A 12,531-nucleotide genomic window follows, 5' to 3' on the forward strand; every position below is an offset into this window, starting at 1 on the left:
GACACTGAAATAATGAGAGAAAAAAGAAAATTTTTTTTTACCTTTATTTATATTGATGAAAAGCACTCTAATCATTACAATATATCACCATACCGAGTCGCTACTACCACATCTCAACAAGATCTGAGTACTGCCACATCCCGACAAGCACTCTTCACTACGACATCTCAGCAAGCACACTCTGCTACGAGTTCTCAACAAGCACTGACTACTACGAGTTCTCCCCAAGCACTGCCAGTGGAGGCGGCTGAATAAGACTCTTTGGCGCAATCTCTGGCGCAGTGGCTCAGTGTAGCCACCTTTCACACTGTCTTCTCATACATTTTTGTCCTCTAGTAGCATGGAGTTTATTCCCTGACGCCTTAACACATGACCTATTACCCTGTCCATTCTTCTTGTCAGTGGTTTCCATATGTTCCTTTCTTCACCGATTCTGTGGCGAATCTCCTCATTTCTTATCTTAACGGTCCACATATCTCAACGTTCTTCTGTGCACCCAGTCTCAAATGCTGCAATTGTTCTCTATTCCGGTTTCCCCATTGTCCATGATTCATTAACGTAGAATACTGTGCTCCAAACAAGTATTCTCAAAAATTTATTCCTCGAATCATAGCCTCTGTGTGATACCAGTAGTCTTCTTTTGGGTAGGAACGCCCTCTTTGTCTGTGATACTCTGCTTTTTATGTCCTCCTTGCTTCGTCCGTCACGGATTATTTTGTTTTCTGAAGAGCAGAATTTCTTAATTTTATCTGCTTTGTGATCGCCAATTTTGGTGCTAAGTTCCACGCTATTCTCATTTTTGCTGCTTCTCGTTACTTTGATCTTTTCCCGGTTCCCTCACAACCAATATTCTGTATCATTACACGGTTCCATTCAACAGATATCGTAATTCTCTTTCTGTTTCACTCAGGATAGCAATGTCATCAGCGAGACTCATCATTGACATCTTCTCACTTTGAATTTTATTTACACCCTTGGACGTTTCTCTTATTTCCGCCATTGCTTCTTCCGTGTATAGATGGAACAGTAGGGGTGGAAGGCACCATACCTATCTTACTCTCTTTGTTTTGCTAGCACTTCTTTCTTGGTCATCCAATCTTATTGTTCCCCATTGGTTCTTGTACATATTGTATATTACCTGTCTCTCCCCGTAGCTTACCTCTATTTTTCTCAGAATTTCGAACGTTTTTCTCTGTATTACATTGTCGGACGCTTTTTCTATCTTCACACACCTAAGAGGGTGTTTTGATGTTTCTTCAGTCTTTCTTCCAAAATCAAACGGAACGTCGGAACTGCCTCTCTGGTGCCTTTGCTTTCTATCACTGATAGGCACATAACAGATTCTAAGTTTTCTTTTCCATTCTTCTGAATATTATTCTTCTCGGTAGCTTGTGTTCCAGTGTGCTTTTTCCACCTATACGGACTCTCCTCTGCATTTCACAGCGGAATCACCATTGCACTCTTAATGTCGCCACCCTCGCTTACGATTTCGCCAAAAGTTGTCATGACTTTTCTGTATTTTTATACTTCGCACTGTCGTCGATCACTTGAATTATTTCTACATGTACATCTGCATAGATACTCCGAAAACCATCGTATGTCGCATGGCGGTCGGGACATTGTATCACTACCAACCATTAACTCTCCAGTTCCAATCGCCAGACCTAGCAAAAAGACTCTCTAAAAGCCTCAGTATGAGCCCGAACTTCTCGTATTTTATCTTCGCGGTCCTTAAGCGAAATCTACACTGGCAGCAGTGGACTAGTTCTGCAGTCGACCTCAAACACCGGTTCTTTAAATTGACGCAAGAGCGCCTTGCGGAAAAAGTATCGTCTTCCTCCAGGGATTCCCATTTGAGTTCACGAAATATCTCCATAATATCTGTTCTGTTATCCAAGGTTTCTTCGCAGTTACCATCATTGTACCTTTTTTGTCCGTCGAACATAAATGTTTGCCCTTTTTATAGACGTCCAATTCTTCTCAAATGCACTGCTTGCTCTGGTATACCGTATCATCATTTCCACTTTGGTGTCCGACTTCCTTCCACGTTGATTTTTCCGAACGATTCTCTTAAATTTCAGTCTACTTTTCAACATTACCAAATTTTGATCTGAGTCTATGTCCGCTCCTGAGTACGATTTAGAATCCAATATCGATTTCGAAATCCCTGTGTGACCATGATGTATTCCAGCTGGAATCTTCCCTGTCTCGGGATCTTTTCCAAGTATACCTCCACCCCTATTGATTTTTGTACAGAGCATTAGCTATTACTATCTTAAATTTATTGCAGAACTCAATTACCTTTTCTCCCATTCATTCCTCCTGCCATGCCAATATTGTCCCGTAATCATTTTTTCTATTCCTTGCCCTACTAACTCGTTCCAATCCCCCATGATTAGTAGATTTTCAACTCCGTTTACATACTGAATTACCCGTACAATATCCTCATATACTTTCTGTACCTCCTCATCTTCTGCGTGAGTCGTCGGGACGTATATCTGAACTATTATGGTCGGGTTTGGTTTGCTGTCGAATCGGAAGAGAACAATCCCATCATTGGACTGTTCACAGTAGTACACTCTCTGGCATATATTCTTATTCATAACAAATGCTACTCCCGTTATATCATTTTCTCCTACTATTGCTGTTACCCTATATGCATCCGACCCTAAAGCCTTATCTTCTCTCCATTTGACTTCACTGCCCCCTACCACAACGAGGTGACAAGAGTTATGGGATACCTCCTATCATCGTGTCGGACCTCGTTTGACTAGGCGTAGTGCAGCAGTTTGACGTGGCATGGACTCAACAAGCCTTTGGAAGTCCCATGCAGCCATACTGAGCCATGTTGCCTCTACAGCCGTACATTATTGCGAAACTGTTGCTGGTACAGGAGTTTGAGCACGAACTGACCTCTCAATTATGTGTCATAACAGTTGGGTGGGACTCATGTCGGGCGACCTGTGTGGCCAAACCATTTACTCGAACTGTTCCGAATGTTCTTCAAACCAACAACTGCGATCTGCTCAGATAATTCTTCATTTCAGTTGGTGTGGGCTGATGATGAGGTTCTTTTGTTCGTCTGTAGAATAACCAACTTACATGGGTACTCTCATGTGACTTGACGTGGCATTATTTCTTGGGCAAAGAAGCTTGGCCTTCAGAGGTTCAGTTCAGAAAATTGGAGATTGAAATAATGAAAATTTCCTTGGAATATTAGAGATCTTGGGTCACTGTGATCCAGTTCTTGCAATGTAGATTAGTAAAGTGGGAGACCGACAAGATATGGAAAGCTTTTTCAAGTACATTATCTGTCAACTGATATTCAGAATGAATTTATTTCCGGTTGTGTTCATCATGTCAGGGTTGACATCTTGCAACTGACAGAAATGAGAACTATTATTCAATTGCTGTTGATGCAACTTCTGATTCAAGTCATATGGGCCAAACCAGGTTCATACTGCTTTATATTTACTTCAAGAAGCACATTAAAAATATGAAATAAATGAACGGTTTTTTGATTTCGTAGACTGTAATAGATAACGACAGTTACTATGGCACATTTAATTCGGTCAACGCTTGTGGAACACTCAGTTCCAGTCAGTGAATGCCACGGACAAGTTTATCACAACCTAAGTAATATAATACGGTCTTATAAAGGAGCTCAGATACATTTTCCTCAGTGTAATCCTCTTGCAAAATTTTCTTTGTGTGGTTGGCATAACCTTATGTTGAGTACATGCACCCGAATGTTATCATGAAGCAGATAATTTTTTCAGAGTGATTCGACTTCTTTATCACCTGTTCAATAGCAGTCTGTCTGTTCTGAAACAGTGATGAAAGTTCTTTACATTCCATGTCCGATACCCGTTGGAGTGCTCGCGTTTGCAGCTCATTTGGATAAGATTGCCATTGCTGTTGAAACTCTCAATAAATTGCAGCGTGACAATTATTGAACCATACGAAATAAAATCGTCAAAACTTTGCGTTATGGCGTTCAGACTGCACGGTTGGCCGCATGGAATGATGGGAACTAGTATGCGTATCATGATTTGATTTGGCGACGGAGCCAATTTTCATTTGGGTGCGTTCGTTAATAAGCAAAATTGGCGCATTTGGGGGACTAATAGCCTGCATTTCGCGATCGAGAAATCTCTTCACCCTCAATGGGTGACTGTGGTGTGCGGTCTCCAGTCACGGAATAATCGGTGCGATATTCCTTGATGGCACGGCGACTACCGAAAGATACTTGAAGACTTTGGAAGATGATTTCGTCCCCAGTATCGAAAGTGACCCTGATTTCGACAAGATGTGGTCGATGCAAGACGGAGCTCGACCCCATCGAAGCAAGAGAGTGTTTTATGACCTGGAGGAGCTCTTTGAGGATCGCATTCTGGCTCTGGGTTACCCAGAGGCTACCGGCATAGGCCTCTGTTGGCCGCCATCTTCACCGGATCTGAACACATGTGACTCCTTTTTCTACATCTACATCTACATCTATACTCCGCGAGCCACCTTACGGTGTACCACTATCTGATCCCCCCTTCCCTGTTCCATTCACGAATTGTGCGTGGGAAGAACGACTGCTTGTAAGTCTCCGTATTTGCTCTAATTTCTCGGATCTTTTCGTTGTGATCATTACGCGAGCTATATGTGGGCGGTAGTAATATGTTGCCCATCTCTTCCCGGAATGTGCTCTCTCGTAATTTCGATAATAAACCTCTCCGTATTGCGTAACGCCTTTCTTGAAGTGTCCGCCACTGGAGCTTGTTCAGCATCTAAATGTCCCCATGACGAATCGCGCTGCTTTTCGCTGGATCATGTCTATCTCTTCTATTAATCCAACCTGGTAAGGGTCCCATACTGATGAGCAATACTCAAGACTCGGACGAAAAAGCGTTTTGTAAGCTACTTCTTTCGTCGATGAGTCACATTTTCTTAGAATTCTTCCTATGAATCTCAACCTGGCGCCTGCTTTTCTTACTATTTGTTTTATGTGATCATTCCACTTCAGATCGCTCCGGATAGTAACTCCTAAGTATTTTACGGTCGTTACCGCTTCCAATGATTTACCACCTATGGCATAATCGTACTGGAATGGATTTCTGCCCCTATGTATGCGCATTATATTACATTTATCTACGTTTAGGGAAAGCTGCCAGCTGTCGCACCATGCATTAATCCTCTGCAGGTCCTCCTGGAGTACGTACGAGTCTTCTGATGTTGCTACTTTCTTGTAGACAACCGTGTCATCTGCAAATAGCCTCACGGAGCTACCGATGTTGTCAACTAAGTCATTTATGTATATTGTAAACAATAAAGGTCCTATCACGCTTCCCTGCGGTACTCCCGAAATTACCTCTACATCTCCAGATTTTGAACCGTTAAGAATGACATGTTGTGTTCTTTCTTCTAGGAAATCCTGAATCCAATCACAAACCTGGTCCGATATTCCGTAAGCTCGTATTTTTTTCACTAAACGTAAGTGCGGAACCGTATCAAATGCCTTCCTGAAGTCCAGGAATACGGCATCAATCTGCTCGCCAGTGTCTACGGCACTGTGAATTTCTTGGGCAAATAGGGCGAGCTGAGTTTCACATGATCTCTGTTTGCGGAATCCATGTTGGTTATGATGAAGGAGAATTGTATTATCTAAGAACGTCATAATGCGAAATAGGCCTATAATTATTCGCATCTGATTTATGACCCTTCTTGAAAATGGGAACGACCTGCGCTTTCTTCCAGTCGCTAGGTACTTTACGTTCTTCCAGCGATCTACGATAAATTGCTGATAGAAAGGGAGCAAGTTCTTTAGCATAATCACTGTAGAATCTTAAGGGTATCTCGTCTGGTCCGGATGCTTTTCCGCTACTAAGTGATAGCAGTTGTTTTTCAATTCCGATATCGTTTATTTCAATATTTTCCATTTTGGCGTCCGTGCGACGGCTGAAGTCAGGGACCGTGTTACGATTTTCCGCAGTGAAACAGTTTCGGAACACTGAATTCAGTATTTCTGCCTTTCTTCGGTCGTCCTCTGTTTCGGTGCCATCGTGGTCAACGAGTGACTGAATAGGGGATTTAGATCCGCTTACCGATTTTACATATGACCAAAACTTTTTAGGGTTCTTGTTTAGATTGTTTGCCAATGTTTTATGTTCGAATTCGTTGAATGCTTCTCTCATTGCTCTCTTTACGCTCTTTTTCGCTTCGTCCAGCTTTTCCTTATCAGCTATGATTCGACTACTCTTAAACCTATGATGAAGCTTTCTTTGTTTCCGTAGTACCTTTCGTACATGATTGTTATACCACGGTGGATCTTTCCCCTCGCTTTGGACCTTAGTCGGTACGAACTTATCTAAGGCGTACTGGACGATGTTTCTGAATTTTTTCCATTTTTGTTCCACATCCTCTTCCTCAGAAATGAACGTTTGATGGTGGTCACTCAGATATTCTGCGATTTGTGCCCTATCACTCTTGTTAAGCAAATATATTTTCCTTCCTTTCTTGGCATTTCTTATTACACTTGTAGTCATTGATGCAACCACTGACTTATGATCACTGATACCCTCTTCTACATTCACGGAGTCGAAAAGTTCCGGTCTATTTGTTGCTATGAGGTCTAAAACGTTAGCTTCACGAGTTGGTTCTCTAACTATCTGCTCGAAGTAATTCTCGGACAAGGCAGTCAGGATAATGTCACAAGAGTCTCTGTCCCTGGCTCCAGTTCTGATTGTGTGACTATCCCATTCTATACCTGGTAGATTGAAGTCTCCCCCTATTACAATAGTATGATCACGAAACTTCTTCACGACGTTCTGCAGGTTCTCTCTGAGGCGCTCAACTACTACGGTTGCTGATGCAGGTGGTCTATAGAAGCATCCGACTATCATATCTGACCCACCTTTGATACTTAACTTAACCCAGATTATTTCACATTTGCATTCGCTAATAACTTCACTGGATATTATTGAATTCTTTACTGCTATAAATACTCCTCCACCATTGGCGTTTATCCTATCCTTGCGGTATATATTCCATTCTGTGTCTAGGATTTCGTTACTGTTCACTTCCGGTTTTAACCAACTTTCCGTTCCTAATACTATATGCGCACTATTTCCTTCAATAAGAGATACTAATTCAGGAACCTTGCCCTGGATACTCCTGCAGTTTACCAATATTACGTTAACTTTTCCTGTTTTTGGTCTCTGAGGACGGACGTTCTTTATCAACGATGATAATGTCCTCTCTGGTAAGCCGTCAGGTATTTTATCGTTTCGCCCAAGGGGGGGTCCCTCTAACCTAAAAAACCCCCGTGTGCACGCCACACGTAGTGCACGCCTGACCTGTCTAGGGGGGCCCTACAGTTCTCCACCCAATAACGGAGGTCGATGAATTTGCAACCATTATAGTCGCAGAGTCGTCTGAGCCTCTGGTTTAGACCCTCCACACGGCTCCAAACCAGAGGACCGCGATCGACTCTGGGCACTATGCTGCAGATATTAAGCTCAGCTTGCACTCCACGTGCGATGCTGGTTGTCTTCACCAAATCAGCCAGCCGCCGGAAGGAACCAAGGATGGCCTCAGAACCCAAGCGGCAGGCGTCATTCCGACATGTGCTACTATCTGCAGCCGGTCACACCCAGTGCGTTCAATAGCTGCCGGAAGGGCCTCCTCCACATTACGGACGAGACCCCCCGGCAAGCACACCGAGTGCACACTAGCATTCTTCCCCGACCTACCCGCTATTTTCCTGAGGGGCTCCATAACCCGCCTAACGTTGGAGCTCCCTATAACTAATAGGCCCGCCCTCTGTGACTGTCGGGACCTTGCCGGAGAATCGGCCTCTGGCCCAACAGGCGAGGCATCCTGTGGTGGCTCGGAAACGATGTCATCACCACTAGGAAGCACCCCGTACCTGTTGGAAAGGTGTAAGGCAGCTGCCACGCGGCCAGATCCCACCTTCGCCTTTCGGCCAGGCACGCGCGAGCCCACCACTGTCCGCCATTCACCCTGGAGTGATGGCTGACCGGTAAGATGCTCACTGCCGGAAGACGCAGCGACATCAGGGGTTCCATGTGATTCCAAGGCCACCGAAGTAGGCATAGGTCTCACCACAGTTGCCCCAACGCCACTACGAGCCGACGCCTGCGCCTCGAGCTCGATGAGCCCAACAGACAAAGCCTCCACCTGCCCCCGAAGAGTGGCCAATTCTCCTTGCGTCCGCTCACAACAACCACAGTCCCTACACATGACTATGTTTACCCTACTCTATACGGTGACAAATTCCCAAGATAATCTTCTGATGAGCTACTCTGATAATCAAGAAACACTCACTGAAATACGAGACGCGAAAACTACGCTAGGTTTTCCCAGAAAAACTATTTAAAAGCAAAGCGCAGCAAATAAGTACAAAAACGCTTTATACAAACAGTACTCGCTGCTGCTGGTGCTCTCGCTCTGGCTGTCACAAGACAACTGCTGATTCAAGTGACTAGTGGCTAACGGCCGCGAAACAAACAAAAGACGGTTTTAGGGCGCTTTCTGTTCTAAACGATCAAGAAAACACTAAGAAATCTAACACGAAAACTATGTAAAGTTTTATCAAGAACTGTTAGTTACTATGCAGAGCAGATAAACACAAATAGAATCCCTTCCTTAGTGGAAGGTCGTAAACAAAATGCAAAATAAACGCTTTATACAGACAGTACTCGCTGCTGCTGGTGCTCTCGCTCTGGCTGTCACAAGACAACTGCTGATTCAAGTGACTAGTGGCTAACGGCCGCGAAACAAACAAAAGACGGTTTTAGGGCGCTTTCTGTTCTAAACGATCAAGAAAACACTAAGAAATCTAACACGAAAACTACGTAAAGTTTTATCAAGAACTGTTAGTTACTATGCAGAGCAGATAAACACAAATAGAATCCCTTCCTTAGTGGAAGGTCGTAAACAAAATGCAAAATAAACGCTTTATACAAACAGTACTCGCTGCTGCTGGTGCTCTCGCTCTGGCTGTCACAAGACAACTGCTGATTCAAGTGACTAGTGGCTAACGGCCGCGAAACAAACAAAAGACGGTTTTAGGGCGCTTTCTGTTCTAAACGATCAAGAAAACACTAAGAAATCTAACACGAAAACTACGTAAAGTTTTATCAAGAACTGTTAGTTACTATGCAGAGCAGATAAACACAAATAGAATCCCTTCCTTAGTGGAAGGTCGTAAACAAAATGCAAAATAAACGCTTTATACAGACAGTACTCGCTGCTGCTGGTGCTCTCGCTCTGGCTGTCACAAGACAAGGTGACAGCAAATAACCCCAAAACCACTGCTGAGCTGCAAACGGCCATTCAGGAGGTCATCGACAGTATCGATGTTTCGATACTTCAGCGGGTCATGCAGAATTCCGCTATTCGTCTGCGCCACATCATCGCCAATGATGGCAGGCATATCGAACATGTTATAATCTAAATCCGAATATCTGTAGTGACGTTTACATGTTGAATACAGTGTGTGTACGCCGTAGTTTGTAACTAATTTACCTTTTTTCTTACAGTTCAATAATTGTCATCTTGTAAACTCGTCAGCTGAAACAAATAATGTGGTACGAGGTGTTTAGGATTATGTGAAACCACTGAGGTGTTTAATAATGGCATCAATTTAGCTAACGTTGTTGTTACCAATTGATCACATGTGCGTTTTACTATGAGCTCGAAATACTACCATTGATGATAAGGTAAAACATTTTGAGAGCTTATTAAATGAGTTAAAATATCTTGGCGAAAATTGGGACACCATTCTCCCTGATCTAAAGTTGTTGCCAGTGCAATTAATATCGATCCTGAAATTCCAGATGTGAGCATTAAGAAGAGGAGATCATTTCACACTGAAACAGAAAATGAAGTGGCAGATGTGAATTCAGAAGAACTATTCAAGATCAATGTATTTTATGTCACTGTTGACAGTGTAGCGTCTAACTTGAAAACCATAACAAGAACAGTGAAGATTGTAGATGAAACATTTGGCTTTTATGGAAATAGTTAAAGAAGACTGATGATCAGGTCGCTGGGACTTGTAAGTTATTTATTAGTGAATACAATTATAATGTCACAAGAGATTTAGAAGAAATTAAATATCTGAAAACAGCTCATAGTTCAAAGTTTCAATACTTTACTTTGGAACCATTAGAATTCTTGTTTCCGAATGGATGTGTGTGTACGCGCGTCTTTTACATTCATTCGGTGACTGTAGTTGAAGCAGAAAGGTCTTTCAGCACTCTGGTTCGTTTTAAAAGTTGTCTCAGATCAACAATGCGTCAACAACGTGTCACAGATTTGGGGACCCTGGTGTCTGAATATTATTTGGCCAGGCAACTAGATTTTGATGCTATGATCCAAACATTTCCTGAGCGAAAGGCTAGCAAAGCGCCTTTGGCAGTTTTATAAGCAAGTAGGTTATTAATATGCTCCCCTTAGCACGACTCGAGGTGGTTTATATATGAGTGCGCTGATGTCTTGTTACTGAAATGTGTGGGCAAACCATGGAACGAGTGGGAACGGAACACCCCATTTGGATGCGTTACAGGCTGTAGACCTCTCGCCGCTGTATAATTGAGTATAATACTTAGTTTGCAGTAGGTACTGGGAGATGAAGATGCTTGCACAGGATAGAGTAGCATGGAGAGCTGCATCAAACCAGTCTCAGGACTGAAGACCACAACAACAACAACTTAGTTTTTATTTTAAACTGAAGTGAAAGTAAGGTAAACCAAATTCAAAATAATATTAAATGGAATATACATACATTTTACAGCAGTTTATTATTGAGTAGCACCTGAAACAAAACTTGTAAGTTTGTAAGTCATATCAATCTTCTGCTACGTCAATGCCACTGTCTCCTCTCTTACTTAGACTGTCTCCTTTTTTATCTTTCCTTGCCACTGCCACTATCTTCATTCTACCCTCGCAGCACAAAAACTCTGGGCGTCGGGGGAAGGCTCCAACTTGTCTTTTTCGATATACACACGTGCTTAAAATTTCGGTCCAAAATGTACCATCCCATATACTTACATGTTAAAGTCTGCCTGTCTGGTAGGGTCCAGACGCCCCAAGTCCATGTATGGTGTCCACTCCCCTCTCTGTTTTGCCTCCGCTGTCTCCTCCCTATTTTACTTTCACTCCTCCTATCTCAATGCAGCACTGTTTCATTTTTACTGCCTCTGTCTCTCACTGACCATCAATGTTTCCTCTCTTTTTTGCTGCCACTGATACTGTCTTCGGCCCCCTCTCTTCCTCTTTTACTGCCACGTTCTCTCTGTACAGCCTACATCGTCTCCTCTCTTTTTCTCTCACACTGGCACAGTCTCCTTTCTCTTCCATCGTCACTGTCTCTCTGCTACTCTTTGTAAGTAGGCTGTTTAGGTTTTTATGTTGGTAACGCCACGTAGCGCTCTATATGAAAATCATTGTCTGTGCTGTGTGACGGCTGTGGTTGGTTTGCATTGTTGGAGTATATGCTATTGTAGTGTTGGGCAGTTGGCTGTTAACAGCGCGTAGCGTTGCGCAGTTGGAGGTGAGCCGCCAGCAGTGGTGGATGTGTGGAGAGAGATGGCGGAATTTTGAGAGCGGACGATCTGGACGTGTGTCCATCAGAACGAGTAAATTTGTAAGACTGGATGTCATGAACACACTATTAAGGTAAATACATTGTTTGTTCTTTATCAAAATCTTTCATTTCCTAACTGTGCCTATCAGTAGTTAGTCCCTTCAGTAGTTAGAATCTTTTATTTAGCTGGCAGTAGTAGCGCTCGCTTTATTGCAGTAGTTCGAGTAGCGAAGATTTTTGTGTGGTAAGTGATTTGTGAAACGTATAGGTTAATGTTAGTCAGGGCCATTCTCTTGTAGGGATTATTGAAAGTCAGATTGCGTTGCGCTAAAAATATTCCCTGTCAGTTTAGTGTTGATCAGAATAGTTAAAGAGCGAAATGTCTGAGTACGTTCAGTTCTGCTCAGCTGTTTGAAAATCAAATAATGTAAAAGGTTTATCAGCACAGTAATTCATTAATTTTTCTAACGGGACGTTTCATCTTTTTCAGCATAAAAGAAAGCTAACATTTTCGCATGCGGAAATTGTCGGTGAGGAAAGCGGAATGAGGTTCGAGGCAGCTGGTTTTCCACTTATCAATCACACTCTTTACAAGAGGAATGTATTCAAGCTATTGCGCTCAAGAAGCAGCATTTTTCCGCTGCTTCCCCTATTATCCCTGCTACAGCAGCGTATGCAACTTATATAAAACAAATTCTATAAGTTAGTAAAGTTCCGACAGCTGATTTATGCACTTCGACACATTTATATACGTTGACACATATTATAAACAGCAAATAAATGCGCATGATATAAGGGTGATACTAGATCGTTTGAGCTTTTCTCAATACTTTGCGCATCGATCGCAGTTCACCGAAAACGCCCGGTTTATTACTAGTATCATAAACGAGTGTAAATGTGTAACATCACAATAGGTGTTGTTACATGATTTA

This window comes from Schistocerca piceifrons, chromosome 2 (genome assembly GCF_021461385.2).
Source record: "Schistocerca piceifrons isolate TAMUIC-IGC-003096 chromosome 2, iqSchPice1.1, whole genome shotgun sequence".
Classification (NCBI taxonomy): Eukaryota; Metazoa; Arthropoda; class Insecta; order Orthoptera; family Acrididae; genus Schistocerca; species Schistocerca piceifrons.